We start from the raw sequence: 22,929 nt of genomic DNA, 5'->3' as shown, positions 1-22,929 counted from the left end.
GTCTCCTCCCCTCCATTGAGGCTGTACTCTTTCTATGGCCATTACTCTCATTAAGTCTACTCTGCTTTCATGAATTTCAGCAAAGTGTCGGGAGGTACCTGATAGATTGTGAGAACTACTGTGACCAGCATCAAAAATATGTTCTAGGATGCGTGTCCGTAGTTGTCTTGTAGTGCATCCTACATATTGGACGTGATATGCTGTGCAGCATATGACGTATACAACAAAAGAGCTCATACAATTCAAAAAATTCTTTATTTCATATCTTTTATTGTTCTTGCTATCACTAAAATATTTGCTTTGGTCTGCATACCGGCATATGCTGTATCTGCCCCACCTATAAAAGCCTTTGCATGATAACCATATCCTAGATGGTGTATTAGTTCTAGGTACTGAGGGTGCTAAAGTGTCCCCTAAAGTCTGTGCATGTTTGGATACCACGTTACACCCTTCTCTTAGAATCTCGGAAGTATGGGATCCCCCTGTAAAATACATAGATTGTCATCCTTTCTGGAAATCACCGGTCATGGAGTCTTTTTTTTGCTGATGTCACATTCCTTACTGAAGGTATCCTGAGTGCTGCAGTTCCACCTCATATGTGTCACCTCTCGAACAGCGATCGACTTTATTGTATGAGAAGGATGGCAGCTACTGGCAGGTAGGGTGACATTCCCAGATATGGGCTTTCTATGGGTCTTAGTGATAAGTTTCATTGGGATACCTCTTAATTCCAAACCCCCCCAAAAATTATTTCCCTCTGATTATACACATTGGTGAACCTGAGCCCCCACGGGTTGGCATTCGCATATTCAATAAACTGTGGTATGGCAGGTCAGGGCCGTAGGGAGGGGGGGCAGGGGGTCAGCTGCCCCGGGCGCAGAGACCAGGGGGGGCGCCATCACAGGGAGCAGAGAGAGAAGGATCACTGTGGATGAGGCAGCCTGGAAGCCTCCTGCCCTCTGTCAGTGTGGGGAGACAGGAGACGATTTTAACTTGATCAAAAGAGGTATTACCCATACTGTACTGTCTCCTGGCTGCTGTTTAGCTATAATTTGCACAAAATCACGGCGTTTTTACCGAGATTTTACGCAAATCAGGGCTAAACAGCAGCCAGGAGACAGTACAGAAAAGTTACTGTGTAGATGGTGAAGGACGTTGACATGTGACTATGATGTCACCGCAGGTCCTGTATGTACACTGCACTATGGAGGGGGAAGAAAGAAGATACAGGTGTGGGGGAAGGGGAGGACAATTAGGGGTGTCTAGTCTGGGGAGGGGGGGTGAAGGGTGCCCAGTCTGGAGGGGGGTGGGGGGTACAGGGTGGCACCAGACTGGGATGGGGGGAGTGTCCAGTGTCTATTTAGGGGTCTGGTCTGGTTGTATATTATTCTATACTTAACCCCTTAATAACTGCCCTCACCAAATATATATTCCATTTATATAAACCTCACCTACTATCTGAAGGGGTAGAGAACCTTGGCTCTCCAGTTGTTGCAGAACTACAACTCCCATCATGTCTGGACTGGTCAAAGTTTTAGCTTTGACTGTCCATGTATGATGGGAGTTGTAGTTTTGCAACAGCTGGAGAGCCAAGGTTCCCTACGCCAATCAATAAAGCACCTGTATCTGTATATACAGCGACCATGATACAATAGTCATTTTTCTAAATTATTTCTATTTTGAATTTGGGGATGGAATACCTTACTGGAGGTATTACTGCTGCTAAGTGGAGTTGATCGAACCTTGGGAAATCCTAGGTTCGATCGAACTCGAACATTCACAAACCTGCCGCATAAGATTGCTGATGCCTGCCTGGTCTGTGGGGAAGGAGGAGACAGCCTGAGTACTGCCTGGAATTCTGGGATTCCGCCTAGGTAATAGGTACCCGGGCAGTCTCCTCCTTCCCCACGGACCAGGCATCAGCAATATAATGCGGCAGGTTCGTGAATGTTCGAGTTCGATCGAACCTAGGATTTCCAGAGGTTCGATCAACTCTACTGCTGAGTGTACCTGTGCATTAGGAGACTGCACCATAGAATCACATTAGACAGGAGATAGATCAGGAAGCCTCGCCTCCTAATTCACAGGTACAGACAGCAGGGAGTGGAGACAACGGCGCCTCCTAATTCACAGGTTCAGACAGCAGGGAGTGGAGACAACGGTGCCTCCGTTAAGGTACTTAGGGACCAAATTTTAAATGGGAAAAATGGGAGGACTTTAAAAAATGCTGATTGAGCCCAGAGCTGCCTGATAATCATTCTCCATAAAAACATTCCAGGTACACAGTAAATATGACATTATGTATCCCATATTGTGAACACTACACTAGTCCTGTCAGCAAAGATGAGCGAATTGCCCATCTGAACAATCGCTTATCTAAACTTCATTTAAAAAAATATATATGTGTTATATACCAGCAGTGAAGGGACACAAGGGGGGGGGGGGGGGTACCAAATTGAATCTTTGTCCCGGGTCCAGGAGAGCCTAGCTACACCTCTGAGGCAGGTACTGGACCACTCTAAACAAGAAGCAAGTCATCAATGTACCTGCCACACCACTGTATGCACTCAATAACCCATTTGTTGACTGCATACATTGGTATGGCAGGTAAAAATGTTTTTAATTGTGTGAGCTCTTTTGTTGTATACGTCATATGCTGCACAGCATGTCAGATACAATATGTAGTATGCACTACGAGACAGCTACGGACAGCATTCTAGAACATATTTTTGATGCTGATCACAGTAGTTCTCGCAATCTATTGGATGCCTCCCGGCACTTTGCTGAAATTCATGAAGGCAGAGTAGACTTAATGAGAGTTATGGCCATAGAAAGAGTGCAGCCTCAATGGAGGGGAGGAGACAGAAGGGTTAAACTCCAAGAGATGGAAGCCTTTTGGATTTTCCAATTGGAAACATATGCCCCCAATGGGTTGAACCAGCGCTGAGAATTGCAACTTTATTATTATTGTTCATGACTATTTTGTGCCTTGTATATAAATAAATATGTGTTGCTCCTAAAAAATGTATTTAATAAGTATGTATTGCCACACTTAGATGTTAATCCAGCAATGTTTTTATTGAAGGAACTTGTAGGAGTCGGCACTTGCTAGTAAAAAAATTTTTGTTTATTGATAATCTTGATAAAAAGTCATCACAAAAGTCGATAAAAGTCCATGGAAATGCATACAGGACACAAAGTCTGAAGCGTTTCTGGCCTTACCGGCCCTTAATCATAGATAGTGCGTATGAAGCCAAGCAGGGAATTTTTTTGAGAATGGGAACCTCACCTCCCACTCCCACCTGCTGGCTAATTTATACTTCACATAGATAAACACTGATACAAAACTAGTATAAAATACACATAAATACAAGTATCTAATAGTTTAGTAAAAGATCCATTCTATGATTTAAGCCATTTGGAAAAGATGTAGCTAGCATAAGTATTCAATACCCCTCCCGATTGAGTAATTTTTGTCTTCTATCTCCTCCACGGTCGGGGCAGGACACTCTTTCTATGCCAGTGATACTTAGTGCAGACACATCACCTGCGTGAATGAAAAAAAAATGTTTTGAAACATTAGAGGCATTTCTGACATTATTGTGGGTTGCTCCAAAAATGTGTTCTCTTAATCTGTCTTTCATTTTTCGTTTAGTAGAGCCCACATATCTAATGTTACATATCTGGCATTTAATAAAGTATGCAATCCAGGTGGTGTTGCAGTTAATAATGCTACAAACTGGGTGTTCTTGATGGTCTATGTTGCTGTGCACATGCTGCGTTTGTTCTATATGCTTTCAGCAAGTGCATTTTCTACCCCCATATTTAAAGTTACCTTTAGTATCCAGCCAAGTGGCTGATGTTTGCTCATTTTTGACATATGAAGGGGAGAGCATGAAACCTAGTGTGGGTGGGCTTCGGGTGGAAAATCTACACCCTTTGCGCACCAGAGTTCTCAGATGATCATCCTGGGTCAAGATGGGTAGGTGTTTTTCAACAATATTACGAACTTTGTGATATTGTTTAGAGTATGTTGTCACAAAAGTAAGTAAATTGTCATTATTTTTAGATGTTTTTTCAGATTTGCCAGGACCATATAACAAATCTTTTCTGTCCTTTTGGCTAGCTATATTAATGGCCCTGTTGATATCTCTATCATGATAGCCCCTATTTTTTAAACACAACATCAAAGAATCCATTTCTTGTTTATACGCCTGTTCAGATGAGCAGTTTCTACGTATTCTAATACACTCTCCCACGGGGAGACCCCTCACAGTGTGTCTGGGATGACATGAGTCTGCCCATAGGAGAGTGTTCCCCGCAGTGGGTTTTCTGTAGTTTGTATTGTGAATTCTGTCAGAAAAAGCAGTCAATTTTATGTCCAAAAAAGTTATTTTTTATTTTTATGCCAGTCATAGGTAAAACGTAAAGCAAAAGGGTTATTGTTACAGTAGGACATAAAGTTCGGTATGGCCGCCACATCGGATATGTGGGCTGTACTAAACGAAAAATGAAAGACAGATTAAGACAACACATTTATGGAGCAACCCACAATAATGTCAGAAATGCTTCTAATGTTTCAAAACATTTTTCTTCCATTCACGCAGGTGATGTGTCTGCACTAAGTATCACTGGCATAGAAAGAGTGTCCTGCCCCGACCGTGAAGGAGATAGAAGGAAAAGTGGACAGTATAATATGATCTAAATAATCATGTTCTTTAGTATGTGATGATGACCTGTGGTGCTCCAGCTACTGTCACACACACTACTGCTGTAGGAAATAGAGATATAGGTTTCCAACCACTTTTTCCATGAGAGAGAGAGAGAGAGAGAGAGAGAGAGAGAGAAGGAAACATACATAAAAACATCATCAACAAGATGTTCCAGTGAACATGCTGCTTCTCATCAAGCCCCCAAACCACATTAATCAGGATTTCATAGTTCATTACAGCCTGACTAATTCTGAAATCCCTTATGAAAGTTGATTAAATATCATATTCATTCAGACACATTGAAATCTTATCTTGAGAAACTCAGCAAATTTGCTCACAGAAAGTTTAATGTACATCCCACAAGGAGAGGAGGAAAACATTTTGTAGGTGATGAGCTTTTAAAATACTGAGTTAATATACAAGAGAAAGCAGCTGATCAATTAACCATGAACTAGTGATATCATCAAACCAATAGGCCAGTCATTCTGATTATACAGAGCACCCACGAGACACTGAGATTCCCAGATTCTGCACCCTCCATTTACCCAAGCCATACTCACATTCACCAGGGTATGCATTCTGATATCCATAGGCCCATACAGCATTAGCAGTGTCCTTTAGCTGTATTTATTGCAAGAAGTCCTCAAAGGGGTAGTGCGGCGCTAAACAATTATTCACAAAATAACACATATTAGTTGTACAACTTTGTAATGTATGTTATGTATGTGAATGGCCCCCTTCCCCGTGTTTGCCCCCACCCACGCTAGACCCGGAAGTGTGGTGCATTATACTCACCGCATCTCATGTCGACCCCCGTCTGCCATCTTGGGACAATGACGTAGTCTTCGGGAGGCCGGCCGAACCGCTCCATCTGTCCGTCATGCCGGCCCCCCTATGCCGCGTCATAAGCAGCTCAGCCGTGATTGGCTGAGCATAACTGTGCCTACAAACCCCCGCCGCACACTGACTCGGTCGCGGACCGAGCCTCTCTCACAGGCACTGCGTCCTCCGACCCCCTCCAAGTCAGCCAGGTCGCTCTCACCGACCCGCTCACGACCAGCAGTATACCGCGGCGTCTCAAAAGCAGCGGGAAGTCTCACCGCGAACGCCGGACCAGGCCTCTCTCACAGGCGCTGCATCCTCCGACCTTGTTCAAACCAGCCAGGTCGCTCTCACTGACCCGCCCACTGCCAGCGGCACACCACGGCGTCTCAGTAGCACGGACAGTCTCACGGTAAGCGTCGTACCGGGCCTCTCTCACAAGTTATGAGTCATCCGGCTTAGGGTCCACCGAGCTGACCACCCGACACCGTCCATCAGAGGCACCAAGGATCTCAGTAGATAGTGGGGTCCCAGCCACAGGCCATGGAGCTCACACGTGGATCGGAGGTCCGACAAGGGAGACGGCACCTACTTCCGCCTCAAGCTCCTCCCTCCAGCATCATCAAAAATTGCGCATATACGACTTTTTGATCGCTTTTTATTACATTTTTTCTGGATTTGATGCGACCAAAAATGCGCAATTTTGCACTTTGGGATTTTTTTGCGCTGACGCCGTTTAACGTGCGAGGTCAGGAATGTGATTAATTAATAGTTCAGGCGATTACGCACGCGACAATACCAAACATGTTTATTTATTTATTTATTTGTTTACTTTTATTTATAACCTGGGAAAAGGGGGGTGATTCAGACTTTTATTAGGGGAGGGGGCTTTTTACTATAAACAACACTTTTTTTTTTTACACATATACTAGAAGTCCCCCTAGGGGACTTCTAGTATATATATACTTTGATCTCTCATTGAGATCTTTGCTGTATAGATATACAGCAAAGATCAATGAGATAGGCACTCGTTTGCTTTTGGCTGCTGCAGCCGAATACAAACGAGTGCCGAGTCGGGAACGGCGCCATCTTGGATGAGTCCCCGGCCGGCATCAGACAGGGAGATCGCTCCTCCGGGACAACGTCCCGGAGGAGCGATCTCCCCCACGAGACCCCAGGGAAAGGTTGCCTCCGGTAACTTTGACAGCTGCCTCCGATTAGCTAATTAGCGGGCACGGCGATCAGACCGTGCCCACTAATAGCGGCGGTCCCGGCCCCGCTTTGAAGTGCTAATGAGGACATATGACGTACGGGTACGTCATATGTCCTTAAGAGGTTAATAAATATCCCTCAATGTGACAACTGACAAAGTCATACAGATAGGATAAATTGTAAGTTATAATGGATATCAATGAGAATGCAATCAGAAATCTTTAAATTGGGGAGACATTAAAAAAGTACAGTATAATAAACAGTTACTGAGCTTTTCGTTGTATAGCATTAGAGTATTTAGAGCCAAGCTCTATAATATACTATTACTTATCAGACTAGGTTACTATAATATATTTATTCACAAAAATTTGCAGAAAAATAGTAAACTAATAAAAAAAGTACATCCCAATAATGTAGATATTGACTGGCCAAAGTAGTAACCAGTTGACATTGCTATATTGTCTGTATAAATGTGCTTCAATATAACATTATGGGAAGTTCACATGGGTCAGATTTGCTGTGGACAATTCTGTAGTAAATCTATCCAGAAATCTGCAAGGAAATAAAGCAGTGTTTTCAGATCCGCCGCCTTTTCCAAGACAAACCTGTCTCAGTAGTGACAGCCCACTCAGCCAATCATTGGCACTGTCTCATTCATTGAATGGCTGAGCAGGCTGTCACTGCTGAGACCAGTTTGTCTTTGAAGTGGTGGTGGGATTGTTCAGCAGGGAATCCGGAGACATCACAAGAGGACACTAGGGGAGCATGGTGAGGTAAAAATAGTTTCTTCATTATTTTCTAAGTAACTGTAGCACTATATCAAAAGTTTTCTCCCACTAAAGTATACCTTTAGGGTCTGTTCAAACGTACAGACTCGCAGCTATAATCTCGCGAATTTTGCAGCGATATCCGCTACGAGTCAAGGTCCTTGCCGGTCCCAGTACTACATACTCGCAGTGGTCTGAAAGACCAATGCCAGTATGTAATGCAGCTGCCCCCTTCTACTGCCGCTCGGCTCCCGCTCTAATCTCCTGCACAGATCCTGGCATCCTGCTCTCCCGCCAAGGCAATCAGTCAATGCAGCAAGGAGAGGTAATGTATATACATACAGCGGAGCGGGAGCCAGGCGGGAGCAGAAGGGCTTAAGGGGGCGGCTGCATTACATACTCGCAGCAGTCTTTCAGACCGCTGTGAGTATGTAGTACTAGGACCTTCCAGGACCTTGACTCGTAGCGGATCTCGCTGCAAAACTCGCAGCGAGATTTCGGCTACAAGTCTGTACGTGTGAACAGACCCTTAAAGTTTTTCCAGCACACGTCCATAGGTAAACTCTTCAATAAATCTTCCCAATGTGAATTTTTTGCATAATGCGTAGCAGCAAATCCACACCAGAGCCACCATGTTGATTTGCCAGTAGATCATTTGTGGATTTGCTCCAATGGCAAATTTGATGAGTGCGAATTTACCCTTAGTCTTTGTTCAGTGTACTATACATTTCTGTGCCAACTTTTGCTACAAGTAGAGATCATGTAACATCATTAAGGCTTGACTGGCTGGCTTGGTGGCAGGAGAGCAGATTAGTTAAATTCAGTGTTCAGACCTTGCAACTAAAAATGAATCTGAGCTGAGTAAATCCTTTCATCATTTCTGGCACAAACTGATGCAACAATCAGTAAATTGGACAAAGATGAATAATGCAGCAGAATGCTAATATCAAGGGGTAATGTCCATGTTGCAGTGTTTGACCTGCTCTTAAGGAAAGCTCAGCTGTCACCAGGAGCTATGAAGCATGGCAATTTTCTCATTGAGGCAATAGCCTACTATGCAAAGCTGTATATTCATCAGTCACTCTTGTTGGCCTTTGACTCTACACAGTTCTGTATCCAGAAGTCTAGTAAATCTGCAGCAGTGTCAGATAAAAGGTGATGTCCAGAATCTATGGAATCCTGATATGGCTAATGGTGCGATGTTACACAGTGCTGATAGACAAATGCTTAAAATTCTCAATAATGTAAACGTGGGGGGGGGGGGGGAAAAAACAGTCGCTGATACAATGGCTAGAATTAGAATGAGGTGTACATCCAACTCAGGACATGATATAACACAGAATCATTACGAAATAAGGAAGCAAGAGTTATATGTGTTTTGCAGTGTTGTAAGTGCACTTATTTATGTGAAAACTGTTGCCATTAGAAAAATATGTATAAACCGACCCGAAAAATTCTCTATCGCTGAATGACTTTGGATTAAATTACATTTTCTACTATTTTTGAGAAGTACATGGTGTATTGGAATCCTAGATTATCATTTGCCAGATTAAAGGAATTTTGCTCTTTGTATTGTGCACTCTGTTGATGACAGGTAAAATGAATACATTCTGACATAATGTTTCCTGGGAAATGTTTTGGACCACGTTAAAAAAAGAAATTTATTTTTGCACCTCTCTCTGCCATTACCTCGTCCCCATCGTTTCCAGGTCACTAATTTTTCTGCTTAGAGTTCATTCTCCTTAGACCGATATGCTGCCTGTTTTTAATGAGGTTATTTCTGGGTTATTAGCTTCAGTGTTATATGATACCTTATGTGAAATTCCTAATTGATGTAAATCAAACAAGCCTGGCTGAGAGGAGATCAGAATAATCTTTCAGAATTTTTGTGGTCTCCGATTTGTTTCATGAATCTTGTATTTAAAGCTACCTCTTGCACCACAGCTTCTGTCAGCCTAATAAGACAAATAAATCTCTTTTTATTCCGACATTAGCGAGTTCAAAGAAGTGGAAATTGAGGAAATGCATTGGCATTTTGCTTTGCTGAATAAGCTGTAGATAGAAATTAGGCTGATACTATTTAGTAGGTGGAGTTTAATTGTCCCGCTCGATAAGCTCAACAGTGCATTTTTATTAAGCCTCTCTTACAGAAGCCATTAAACTTTAGCTTCATACTTCATAAATGGAGATTTAGATGCAACTTACAAAGTTAAATATGGCACTGGCTATAATGAGCTTTAACCTTAGAAAACTTTATGTGGAAGGTTGGAGTAAATTTTCTGAACCCAGACACAGTCTACTCTTATTTCTCTTATTATGTAATTGTCTAGTTATTAAGGCAAAGCATGGGAGTGTTAGACGCTAACAGCCAAAAATCGGCATTTTAGGCCTAAGTGCCAGAAAATTTCTGTATATGTGCATACAAAACCACTAGTGGTCTTAAAAGGCTTTTGTTTATGGTTTTCTTGGGGACAAAAGCTGGTTAGCTGCACACACATGCAAAAAAAAAAAACACAACAAACTCACCCCTCTGATCACTCTTGGTCGCAATTTGCTGCTGCCCGGTGGAAGTGCAATGTGATATCATTGTAAACTGCAAGATACGACATTTAGCTAAGTGCACCTGGGATCAACGGGTGTTTGGTAGGGGGCTCTTGTCTCCAGCAACACAGTTAAAGTAGCAAACCACTACGCTCAGAAACAATAAACTTCTTTGAATTACTTTTTACTTGGCAACTTTCCAAAGCAAACAATTTTACATAGATGCAAAATCCACATAAACATGTATATCACCCAGAGTGCTTATTTGCTTCCTTAGCTGGTGGATCAACTCGCGTAAGGAAGGGAGCACTGCTCCTGAAACATCCATTCAGCTGCGTGATTGCACGCCTTGCCTGTCTTTGGATGTGCAGATGGAAGATTGCAAACTCCAGGGGGAAGAGAGTTGATCCACCAGTTATGAAAGTCTGCCGAATGAGCACTCTGGGTGATAAATGTGTTCAGGTGGTTTTTGCATTTATGTGAAATTGTTTGCTTTGGAAAGTAGCCAAGAAAAAAGTAATTTAAAGAAGTTTGTTGTTTCTCAGTGTGGTGGTTTGCTACTTTGACCATCATTGTAAACTGGACACTGGCCACTACAGGAAATCACTGGCCTCACCTGATACGTGCACTATTGGTACGAATAAAACTTGAGAATGTAGAGCTGACCTGAGATATATGAATTCTGTTTCAATATTTTTATTAAACAGTTTTCTTTTCAAATATTTAAGCTTACAATGTTTGTACAAAAGGAGAAGTACAGTCTGAGCATACATTAATGTGAAGTATATAACAACCTAGTACAATGGGGTATACTGAACTTCCATCTAAAATAGATCATGCCTGTCTAGGCACAAATAATAGTCAGAAAGGAAACAAAATTAAGTAGTAAACAAATATAAACTAAATAAAAGACATTAACAAACAAAACAAACCACCTGGTCAGCTCATTTTGTGGAAAAGAAGGTTGTGCTTATATATAGGTACAAGGTAGATATCAAAACTGTTAGTTTAGGTAGCTTAGGTCGGTAGGTTAGATTATGGCCTAAGAGTTTTAGTAGTCATTATTTTCTATCTAGAAATGCTTGCTATGTATGCACATGGGTTGTAAAAGGATAAGTGGCACAGGAGGTCACTTAGGGTAGTGGGAACAGTATGAGGAACATACCCAAGGGGCCCATTTGTTTTTGCACTTGTCTGCAGTGAGGTTTCCTCTAGCAATAACACACTCGTAGGTGTAAGTAGTGTTTATCATATTAGACAACTCCTCAATTGGGGGTATGGCAGGTGATTTCCAAAGTTTTGTTAGTGCCAGTTTCCCTATTAGGAAGAGTTGGCATAGAAGTGGTCTGTATGGTAGGGGAAGTTGTTCTAATCCCAGAAAAAGGAGAACTAATTGTGGAGACCAGGGAATTTGGCATGGTATCTCCTCTTCTATCAATTTCCTGTATGTGGACTAATATGGTTGAAGTTTGGGGCAAGTCCAAAGTACATAGAATAGTGTGCCTCTCCCACCACACTCCCTCCAGCACATTTCTGATACACCGGGGAACATTTTGGAGAGTCTGTCGGGGGTGTAATACCATCTAAGAGCTGTTGTAATAGCAGCTTCTACATGAGATACACAAGTGAGATATCTGTGTACTGTTTGGGATGCTTTTTTCCATGTTTCTGTGGGGAAGGAAACACCCAAATCAGTTTCCCAGATTGTATATGGGCAAAATTTTTCAGGGGTGGAGTATGAGCCATAGGAATCATAAATTATTCTTATTTGGAGGTATTTGTAAAATTCGCAATGTGGTAGGGAAAAAGTGGAGTTTAGTTTTTAACAAGATTTTAACACTCCTCCGCTCCACAGATGCGAGACATTGGTAATGCCTCCAGCTATCCAGGAGGAGAGATCCAGATTTGGAATGCATCTCTGCAAGAAGGAAAGAGGTACATAAGTAAGTGGTAATACATCTAGAGTACCTGTGTGTTTGTGGTAGTCTATCCACATTTGGTAGGAGTTTTTTACTATGGGGTTAGCGCAAGTAGGTTGTAAATTTTTCCAGAAGGGTGTGATCATTAGGTGTTGTAAGGAAAATGGGGCAATAGAGGATTCCTCCAAGTGTAACCATGGCATAGCCTCCTGAGTACTCCACCAGTGTTTTAGTTGAGAGAGTACCGTGGATATGTAATAAGCTTGGATAGAAGGAACTCCCAAGGCCCCTACAATTCGGTGTTTCTGTAAAATGCTAGCTTTAACTCTGTTTTTTTTTCCCGCCCATACGAATCTGGAAATAATTTTTTGTGCTTTGGAAAACAAAGCTTGGGGAAGGGCAATTGGGAGGGTCCTAAACAGATATAAGAATTTTGGCAGCAGGAACATCTTGAAAGTGGCCACTCTGCCCACCCAGGAAATGTCCTGTGTGGAGAGAGCATCCGCCTCCTTTTCAATTTTGTCCAAAAAGTTTTCATAGTTGTGCTTATACAGATTGTTAAAATTTTTGGACAAGTGTACTCCTAAGTAAGAGATATTATCCTGTCTCCATTCAAACGTGTATTTGGAGCAGAGGGCGTTAATGGTGTGTTGGGGTAGGTTTAAGGGTAATGCTTGGGTTTTGGAGGAATTTAAATGGTAATAAGATAGCAGTCCATATTCGTTTATTATATCCATGATTACGGGAAGGGTGGTGGAGGGGTTTGTTAAAGACAATATAATGTCATCAGCATAAAGCGAGATAACATGGGTGCTTCCTCTGATGTGGACTCCTGTAACTTTAGGATGGAGTCGAATGGCTTGAGCTAGTGGTTCAATGGATAATACAAAAATTAGGGGGGAGAGGGGGCAGCCCTGACGTGTGCCATTAGTTATGTTCAGGACATCTGAGAGTGAGCCATTTGCAAATACTCTTGCTGAGGGGGTGGAGTATAATGCTGTCATAGCTGTTAGGATGGGGCCCTGGAAACCCATATGCTGCAGAACAGAGAAGGCATACGACCACCTGAGGCGGTCGAATGCCTTCTCGGCGTCTAGTACTAACATCAGTGTAGGAAGTCCAGTGGACTCTACATGGTGTAGAATACTTAACATACGTCGGGTATTGTGAAATGTCTGTCTTCCCGACACAAAACCAGCTTGGTCAGTGGTCACCAGGGACGGGAGATATATGGCTAGTCTCTTAGCTATGAGGCGAGCGTAGATCTTCACGTCCACGTTTAGTAGCGAGATGGGGCGGAAGTTCTGTGAGCGATCAGTAGGTTTCCCTTGTTTAGGTATGGTAACAATCAGGGCCTGAAGATTTTCTTTAGGGAATGAGCCCATCTCCACTGCCTTCCGGCACATCTCTTTTAGGTGGGGGAGAAGTTCCGCAGCATAGAGCTTATAATATTTGTTGGTAAATCCATCTGGGCCGGGGGATTTTTCTACAGGTAGTAGTTTAATGATATGTTTTAATTCTTCTGTGGTTATGTCTGAGTTGAGTGAGGACAGTTGGTCTGGTGAGAGAGTGAGAAGTTTAATTTTTGTAGGTAAGTATTCATAATGTTATCAGCAGGTGGAGGGGGCCCACCGGAGGCCGCTAAGTTATAAAGTTCTGCATAGTAGTCTTTGAAACCATTGGCTATATCTAAAGGGGATAATAGTTTAGCACCTGTGTTTGGGTGAAGGAGAAAGGGGGTTCGGGATTTAGTGCATCTGGCTTTTAAACAGGAGGCGAGCAATTTTCCTGCTTTATTATTCTGTGAATAATATTGTGCTTTGACACGTGTTAGGTTTCTCTCATAGGACTCCAGAAGGATTCCTTTTAGTTCTAGTCTAAGTTTGTTCAGTTGTTTTTTTAGATTAGGGGAAGGGTGGGATTTGTTTGTAGAATCCACTTGTTTTATTTCATTTAAGAGTTCTGTCATCCTTTTATTTTTTTTTGTTTTTTTCCAAGTTGCCCCAAACTTTACGAAGGAACCCCTCATGAACGCCTTATGGGCATTCCAGAGAGTCATGGGGTCTGAGACTGAAGAAGAATTGTAAGTGAAATAGTCCACCAAGTCTGATTTGAGGAGTGGGCCATATTGGGGGTGAGTCATTAGGAGTGTATTACACCGCCAAACGTATGAAGGTGGGTTATTATATTTTTCATGTAATGTCAAGGTAATTGTCGCATGATCTGACCATGATATATCTTCAATGGTGGAATTTGTTGCTAAGGGGAGTGAGGAGGGGCCTAGGAGGAACATGTCTAGCCTGGAGTATAAATTGTGCACTGCTGAGTGAAAGGTGTATTTTTTCTCAGAGGCATGATGCAGTCTCCAAATGTCATAAAGTTCCTCTTTCCATAAAGTCTCAGAAAGAGATTGGGGTTGGAGTCTTTTGGAGTGTAGAGTATCTATTTGTGGATCTGATGTTACATTAAAGTCTCCGCACATGATTAGTTGGCCTGCACAGTGTTTTTTGGCTATGCATGTCATTTTTGTGGCAAACCGAGTTTGATGGTTATTTGGTGCATAAATCGAGACTATTGTGTATGTTATAGAGTTCAGGAGGCATTTTAATATAACATATCTGCCGTTTGGGTCTTCTATGCTAGATAGAAGTGTGAATGCCACTGAGTCTTTTATAGCTATCGCAACCCCTCTGGATTTGCTAGAGTAGTGGGCTTGGAAAATATGGGGAAAATTACGGTGACCTAGTCTAGGAGCATCTTTTGCTAATAAATGTGTCTCCTGAAGACACAGTACATCACAGCCCACCAACTTGGCTTCTCTCCATACCTGTGAGCGTTTATGAGGGCTATTTAGGCCATTTACATTTAGTGAAGCGAGTTTAAGTACCATCAAAAATGAGAATAAGTTGCAAATACCTACATCGTTGTGTTATTAAGAGATGAGGCAAGATGTGTCTCCCAATTCGAGAACACACGCCTCTCAGTGAAATATGCATAACATATAGGTCTTCCTGTAAAAGAACATATAAGCACAGTTGACTCAGTGGTAAAACGGTAAAACTATTTACAAAGGATTGTAACACGTCTTCTTGTTGCATAAACGTAGTTTGAAGGCCCTTTTGAGAGTGGGCACATTGATGGAGCTGACATGGTGTAAACACATTAGAACTATATACACAAACTTGTATCAACAAAAGAATGAAAATAGCTAACATACAGTGTTAGCTCTTATATAATGGGGATTAGAGTCTGCTCTGAAACCTGAGAAGAGAATGTGGATCCAAAACCGCTTCTCCCGGCATCAGTTAGTGCTGAGTCTGACTTTATGGTGTTTTTGATTATTCAGGTTGCATGCGAGAGCGTGTGGTGTTTGGAGCTTTAGGAGGAAGCAGATCAATCTTCCATGATTTGAGCAGATTTTCTCCTTCAGACAGTTGTTTGACTACGTGGATTTTACTGTCGTAGTTAATCAGCAATTTGGTGGGCAATCCCCAGCGGTATTGGACATTATGATGGCGAAGGGTTGCAGTAATAGGTGTCAAGTCGCGGCGGGCTTGAAGAGTTGCAGCGGAGAGGTCTGCGTATAGTGAAATGTGATGGTAGGGGGCAGGTAAGCCGCCATTTTTCCTGGCTGATTCCATGAGCTTTTCTTTCACTTGGAAAAAATGAATGCGAGCTAAAATGTCTCTTGGAACATTAGCATCCAAGTGCTGTGGTTTGGGGACTCTGTGAGCCCTATCTACTTCCAGTTCGGCAGCAGAGCATGAGGGTAGCACAAGTTTGATCATATCTCTCACATATAGTGGAATGTCTCTAGGGTGGACCGATTCGGGCACACCACGGATTTTAATATTATTTCGCCGACTGCGATCTTCCAAGTCGGCGATTTTTGATTGCAAAGTCAGCATTTGTTCTTGCAATAGCTCTTGTGAGTCGGCAACAGTGTTGTGAGAGTTAGCAAATTCTGTCATTTTATTTTCAATGTGATAAACCCGTTCCCCTAGGTCTATTACTTTGGCTCTTAGGGGCGTGTAAAGGGCTGATATGTCTGCTTGGAAGGATTTGCGTAGTGCCAGGAGTAGATCTTTCATGTCACTCATAGTGACTGATCCCTCATGTATTTGTAAGTTCTCTAAGGCATCATCAGAGTGGTGAAAAGGATTAATAAGGTTCCCGTCCCCTGTCTCACCTGGTTGATGTGAGTTGAGCCGTTGTCTTTGCTTTGCAGGGCTTTTGCTGGGAGACACATGCCGCTCTGCATTATCGGATCCTTGCGCCATCTCTAAGCTGTGTCCAAGGGAGGTTTCGCCATCGCTGATAAAGGAAGGAGACCGCGACGCAGCTGTCCTGTTTTGGGACGGTTCTGGAGCTAAGGTCCGGTTCCGAATAGGACCTCCTGGGGACATCTGCTTCTTGTTCAGGTGAGCTAGAGCTGCTGGGCTGCTGTGAACTGTGCGTTCCGGAACTTCTTTCTGAGTCTGCGCCATTTTGCTTGGCTCCCGTCTTCTTTGTAAAATAGAATTTTATCGGGTTACCGGTGTGGGTAGTGCGTTTTCTGCGTCCCGTCATGATGGGTGGTGGTTCCGCCAGCGTATAAGGTCCAAATCAGTCAGATTCGTTAGGGTTAGCCGCTGTAGTTGGGTGCCAAATACGGAACTCCCGGAGTTCACATGTACTCCCTCAGGCTGCCAGGCCACGTCCCCTCGAGATATATGAATTCTAAATTGGTAAACAAATAAAAAACCAAATGGTAAAACAGGTTTGCCTTTGGCAAATTTAGCTAAAAGGTATGTAAGATTCTGAAATAAATATAAAGTAAAAAGTCGATCAAAATGTCATCAGATTGTCTGTTTATCAGTGATATACATGAAAATATTTGATCAAAAATAATCAAATCTGCAATCTGAGACTATTAGTGATGAGCGAGTACTAAAATGCTCGGGTGCTCGTTACTCGAGACAAATATCTCTCCATACTCGAGTGCTCGTTCGAGTAACGAACCCCATTGAAGTCAATGGGAAACTCGAGCATTTTTGCAGGGGACCCAAGTTTGGTAGAGGGAAGGTTGTGTGAAAACCTGTCAACCTCAAAAATTGATGGAAACACCACGGAAATGGACAGGAAACAGCACGGGTAGCGTGTATGGATGCCTCTGTGGCTGCCTAATTGCATCATTATGCCAAATTCTGGGCAACAGCTGTGGGATACAATCTGTTGGTGGCTACACCTATACACACTCTGTGACACCCCCTTTACACTGAACAAGCAGTAGTGAACTTGGATATGCCTTGTGTAAGAAATACAGAAATCAGAAAATATAGTAGGTCCCATAGAGGTCTCAATAAAATAGTACTGAGCACTTCTTAGGGATCTGTACGCAGCACCTAATGTCCCCTTTCTGCCAGCAGCCGATCACCACAGTGTGCTGCTGAAATCGTGGTAGCTGCACTGCAACTCCCAGCCAGCAGTCTGTAGTAATACAATTTAAAAACGATTTGAAGCCCTTACAAGGGCTGTTTGGTTGTTTTGCTAGTATTCTCTGCCTACTGGAACGCTAATTTCCTCCCTAAAGCTCTCCCTGACAAGCAGCAGCTCTGTCCCTAATCTCTTTCAGCATGTATGTGAGCCAAGCCTCAGCAGCCGAGATTTTTATATGGCAGGGTCATCTGATGTGGCCAACCAATCGCTGCTATCGACATGTATGGGTCCCACGTGATCGCAGGATGTACCAAAGAGTCTCCTGCATGTTTATTGGCTGAGAAAAAGCACAGAAACTTACAGGAAACGGATGATGAGATTTTCTCAAGTATCGCAAGATGCTCGTCCGAGTAACGAGTACCATCGAGTACCCTAATACTCGATCGAGTACCAAGCTCGGACGAGCATGTTCGCTCATCACTAGAGACTATAACAGGCTTAGGAGGTTGAAGATACTTTGCCTAAAAATGTTGTTTTATCTACAAAATAAGTAATATAGCAATTTGTTGTTGATCAATACCCAAAAACATGATCCTTTATGTATAAAGATAACTATAATAACCACAAAGACTTAATTTTTCCAAATGAAAAAAAAATCATGAGATTCTAAATATCCACTAAACTCAATCTTATGGGGTGTTAGCCACACAATCCTCATCTGAATAAATTACCTAATCAAAACATGGTATAAATTAGGAGTCTATTGCCCAGCGTAGTGCTAATGTACACACTCCATAAATCAGTTCTTGCAGCTAATTTACAAGGTGTCCATCAAGAGAAATGTGCAGCCAAGTTACCAGTGTTTGTTGCTTTGCACTGGCCTGTCTTATCTCAATAATTAACTTTATGTCATCAACCCTGCGTCTCAAACACATAAGATAAAGGGTCCTTTCAGTTTCTTTGATGGGATTACGTGGTGAAGGATGGTTTGCCATGCATCTGTTTTGTAAATAGTAACTTGTAGGGAAGGCGCATGATGGAAATGTGTTTTTTCCATGTAGAATTGTTATTTGGAAAATGCTTTGTAAATAAGACTCTGGAACTTGTTGTGGCCTGCAGTGCAAGGCACAAGAGGAGGAGAGATGATTCTTGTTGGCAGGACACGGGAAACGGACTGTGTCCAAAATAGGTAAGTCATGCAAGTGCCAGTAAGAGATTTTCTGGAAATAGAAAACTAGTGTGGTGAAGAAACTTATTATAAACTAGTTATAAACTCTAATTATAATTTGTTATATAACTTGGTGTGGTGATTGTGTCTAGACAACTCATATCACAAACTGGTGCTAGTCAGCAGTGTGGATATGAATAGGACAACCTAGGACATGACTTGTTTAATTAGCCCTACATAATCTACAATACCTGTGGGGACTCTTCTAAGACACCTGAGAAACTTCAGTGGCACTGTTTACTGGAAGACTGGCAAGAGATTCCGAAGGGTCATTTACACTTTGCAGAGTAGCCTTTTATCTACATGGCATGACTTAGAGATTGTGAGGGACGTGTGGCTTAAGGGATGCTGAATGGTGTAGGGGAAGTTATGACTGTTTCCCCCTAATCAATCTCAACAATGGGAATCTCAGAATCCCTGAAGGATGCAGCCATGTGCTGCAGCTCCATTCATTCTCTATGGGACCACCAAAGGGAGCCAAATGTAGCTCCATTCAGCAGTGATTTTTCAGTCCTCATTTTCAAGATCACGGGTGGCCCAAGTGGTCAAAACTCCCAGAACATCTTGGTTATGCAAATCCTGTGGATAGAACATAAGAACTCCCGATTAGAATACCTCTTAAAGCCCTGCAAGAGTTACTGGCAATGGTCTAAGGAGTCAGCCATTGTGAAGGTGGAACTGTTCATGCTGTATAAGAGATACAGGGATGGTACCAAAGTTAGGAAGCAGCTAGGACCTTGAGTACATACCTCAGAGTGGTAGTGCAGGAGCTTATAATGTGTTCATTATATGGAAACGGGAAATATTAGGCCAAAACTAGGCAATCGCGAATTACATATAACCGAATTTAATTTAAAACAGTTAAAGGGAACCTGTCACCACCGGTGCCGGGGTGACAGGCTCCTGATCCCGCGCTAGAGCACCTTATATGTACCTGATCCCGCCGGGTCCCGCTTCTTGATCCGGTCCGGTGACGGAAGTGTCAGCGCCCGAGGCCGGGCGCGCGCGCTCCTGAGATGAGTCCAATGCTCATAGAGAATGACGGAGCGTTGGACTCACCAGTCATTCTCTATGAGCGTTGGACTCATCTCAGGAGCGCGCACGTCGGGCTTCGGGCGCTGATATCTCCGTCACCCGACCGAATCAAGAAGCGAGACCCGGCGGGATCAGGTACGTATAAGGTGCTCTAGTTGGGGGTCGGAAGCCTGTCACCCCGGCACCAGGGGTGACAGGTCCTCTTTAAACTATAGTAGCTACAATAGTGGGACTATTAAAAAAGGGCAAATTTTTCACCCCATGTTGCTGTGACAGTGTCAAAAGTTGAAAAATGTCGATTTTTTTTAAAATGTCAATCAGCCTGTCAATCATTTAATTTCCACCAAAGTCAGCAGTGGACATCAGTGGATCAGCGGCGTAAACTAATTTTTGTCCCAGGACAGCAGTGGACGTTGCTAAATAGCAGGCATCATGGGCATCATTGGACGCCAGTGGATCAGTGGCAAAAAATGAGTCTTTCTTACAGGATAGCATTAGACATTGTAAAGCGGAAGCCTCATCAGGGGCAATGTCTTAGCCCTAGCGGTGCCAGGAATGTGACTTTGCGCTCCTCGGTCCGTGCTGGGCGACCAAGGAAGCACTGGGCCTATGGTTGTTTTTTTATTTTATCTGTCTGAATGCTGTCTTAGCTTTCCAGCCACACCTGCATTGCCTGTTACACTCTGGCAGTGCTGGGGTTAATTCTTCTTTAGGCCTGTTCAGCTGAGCTGGTTGCTATGATCAGGGCTGATCCAATCAGCTGCCGGACCCAGTCCCTGATCCCAGATAAATATCAGCTAGCACCTCATTTCCCTGCAGTTATAAAGCTTTTACCTCTGCTATTGTCTGTGTATTTCTGATCTTTGGCTTTGTTTCCTCACTTCCCTGTTTTGCCGCCTGTCCTGACATTACCGCCTGGTTTTGACTGCTCTTTTGGATCTTGATTTTGTACTTTTGCCGCCCAACGTTGCTCACCTGGATTGTCTACTCTGGCTTATTGTGTTTGTTTTGTCTGTCCTGTTCTGTGTTACACTTGGGTTCTAGTGGCTAGGGCTCACTGTCATGTCCTGTTTCCTACCTCGGTCCAGCGCTTCTTCAGGAGATCTTCCAGTCCTGTGAAGGAGCGGAGGAACAATGAGGTGAAGGTAGTCTCTGGGTGAAGGTAGAACACTGGAATGGGCAGTCCATGGCAGATGTGTGTCTTTTTAACACACTAAACCCTAACAAAACATAACCCGCTGTGGCATGGTGTGGCTGTAGAAGGCAGTTCTATGCCTCTGGAGTGGGAATAGGGGTTCAGGTGGAGCTCCTGGTTCATATACTCCACTCCAACCTAAGAGCTGATAAGACTCTGAAACCCACCTGGTGGAGCTCTATTAGAGACTTCAGAGCTTACCAGGGTGGGAGAACACAGGCAGTGCTAGGCCTGTGGGAGCTGCAGCCAAGGAGTCTTGGTGAGACCAGTGTATCTGGTAGTGTTGAGCTGTGGGCTCAGAAGTTACAGCTAGGGAAGCTGTGTAGTACAGTCAGACGGCCTAGGTTTTACTTTATTTGCAAAGTGTTGCTTATGTCTTATGTTTTTCCTTGGACTGACAAATAAAGCGACTGTGGTCAGTTAAAAGCATTCAGCACTGACTGGACTGAAGTTTGTCATGTGCCAACCGTCTCAGACCCAGGAGATGGCGATCCCAGCGAGTTAGTAACCCCCAGATTGTCACACCCCCAAACAATAGCAAGTTAATGCAATATGGTGAAATAAACACATTATATGGTTTAAGAACCAGGCACTTTTACTTAAATAAACGTTGCAATTATTATAAAACTTTTTAAAAGCAGACTTGGAAATCATGGCAGATGCCAGGCACATTTCTTAAACGGTACTGTAAACATTTTTTACACTGTAGTCCTTGAGCTACATATAACTTGGGCAGTCCTGCCACTAAGTGGTTAAACAGTATCTCAGTAACTCAGCGCAACTGTCTCTGGTAGAGAGCCAAGATGGCGTCTCTGCCCTTGGCACTGGACAAGGGTGGTCGCTCTTCTCCTGGTGGGAGTGGTGGAAAGGCTGGAAGCCGTGCCGCTGCTGCTGCTCCCGAAGGTGCTGGGGTGGAGGACTCGGCCGAAACTCGCACAGGCGTTATGGACACAGCTTTCTCCACTTTAGTGGCAGTGCCAGAACCTCTGAGCATCTTCACTCCCGGCGCCAGGTGCAGATGCCAGGTGGCATTCGCCTCCACAATGGTGGTGGTGGCTACAACCCAGACTCCCGGAGGGTTAGTGGACCAGGACACAGTGGACACTGCAGGCTCTGGCTTCTTAACCACCAGGGTGGCCTCTGCTGGTGCGGTTGGTATCTCAATGGCCGCCTCTAGAATAGCTGCAGGAACCGCTGGAACTGGTGGAGCCACTGGAACCGGAACCGTTGGAGCTGCTTCTGCAGCTGCTGCTGGAGCCAGAGGGGAGAGAGGCGCTGGGACCGGAACCATTGGAGCTGATTCTGCAGCTGCTGCTGGAGCTGGAGCCAGAGGGGAGAGAGGCACTGGTTCAGCTGTGCTGGACACAGAGGCTCTCCTGTCAGAGCGTGAGGGTGGCAGCGGTAGCAAGCGCAGCCCTTCCGGAGTCTCGCAGAGGGCTACGGAGGGCCTTTGTGGATCCTCAGACCAGTCGTCCTCCATACCACTGTAAGGTGGGGGCGGTATTCTGGTCACACCTGCTGCCCACCAACCTCGGGGCCTCAGCATGGGGGTGAACTCTATCTGCTCTCCTGGGAACAGGGTATGCCAAGGCTCTGGCAGCTCACGACGCTTCATCAAGGCCCGTTTGACAAAGTACCATTTGGGTCCATTGTTGTCCTCTATGAAGTCATACCCCGGTCACGGCTGAACTCTCGTACGTTCCCCTGCAGCCGCAAGGGACGAGCATCCTTCTCAGTGGGCTCACTTAGTCTCTTGCGGATCTCCGGCTCACGGAACTTGTAAAACTGCTTTGCATTGATACTTTGCATCAGCTGCGGTGCAGGTCTGCTCTCTGGAACGGGGCTCCTGTACCTTACAGGCTCTGTGGATCTCCTGGAGGACCTGTTGCAGACAGTCCTTGTCCCCGAAGAACCACTGTGGTATCACAGGACCCTCTGGGCTCGGTGGCCTGCTGTCCATCAGTCGGGGCTGTATCACTACCCCTTCCTTCCAAGGAATTACAGGGACCTGGCGCGTTTGAGTCTCTAGCGCCCCTGCCACTTCTGGGTCGGGAGCCACAAGTGCTTCCTCCCAAGGCAT

The 22,929-nt window shown here is 44.1% G+C and overlaps 1 long non-coding RNA gene across 3 annotated transcripts in view; it reads left to right on the top strand.

The window, feature by feature from the left end:
- Positions 1-1,205: 1,205 nt before the first annotated feature.
- The window catches only part of LOC138789773 (uncharacterized), a 34,751-nt gene continuing 13,027 nt past the window's right edge, over positions 1,206-22,929 (top strand). The window contains exons 1-2 of one of the 3 annotated variants that reach the window (XR_011362793.1): positions 1,206-1,230; positions 16,202-16,394. This is a non-coding gene — a long non-coding RNA (uncharacterized lncRNA). Of the gene's footprint in view, positions 1,231-11,911; positions 11,990-13,971; positions 14,057-16,201; positions 16,395-22,929 lie in introns of those variants that run through there. The other 2 variants (XR_011362792.1, XR_011362791.1) reach the window with 2 other exon arrangements.

The sequence above is a fragment of the Dendropsophus ebraccatus genome, chromosome 4 (assembly GCF_027789765.1).
Source record: "Dendropsophus ebraccatus isolate aDenEbr1 chromosome 4, aDenEbr1.pat, whole genome shotgun sequence".
NCBI classification, from domain to species: Eukaryota; Metazoa; Chordata; class Amphibia; order Anura; family Hylidae; genus Dendropsophus; species Dendropsophus ebraccatus.
The sequence above is the reverse complement of the archived record's forward strand: the minus strand, read 5'-3'. Positions and strand labels throughout refer to the sequence as shown.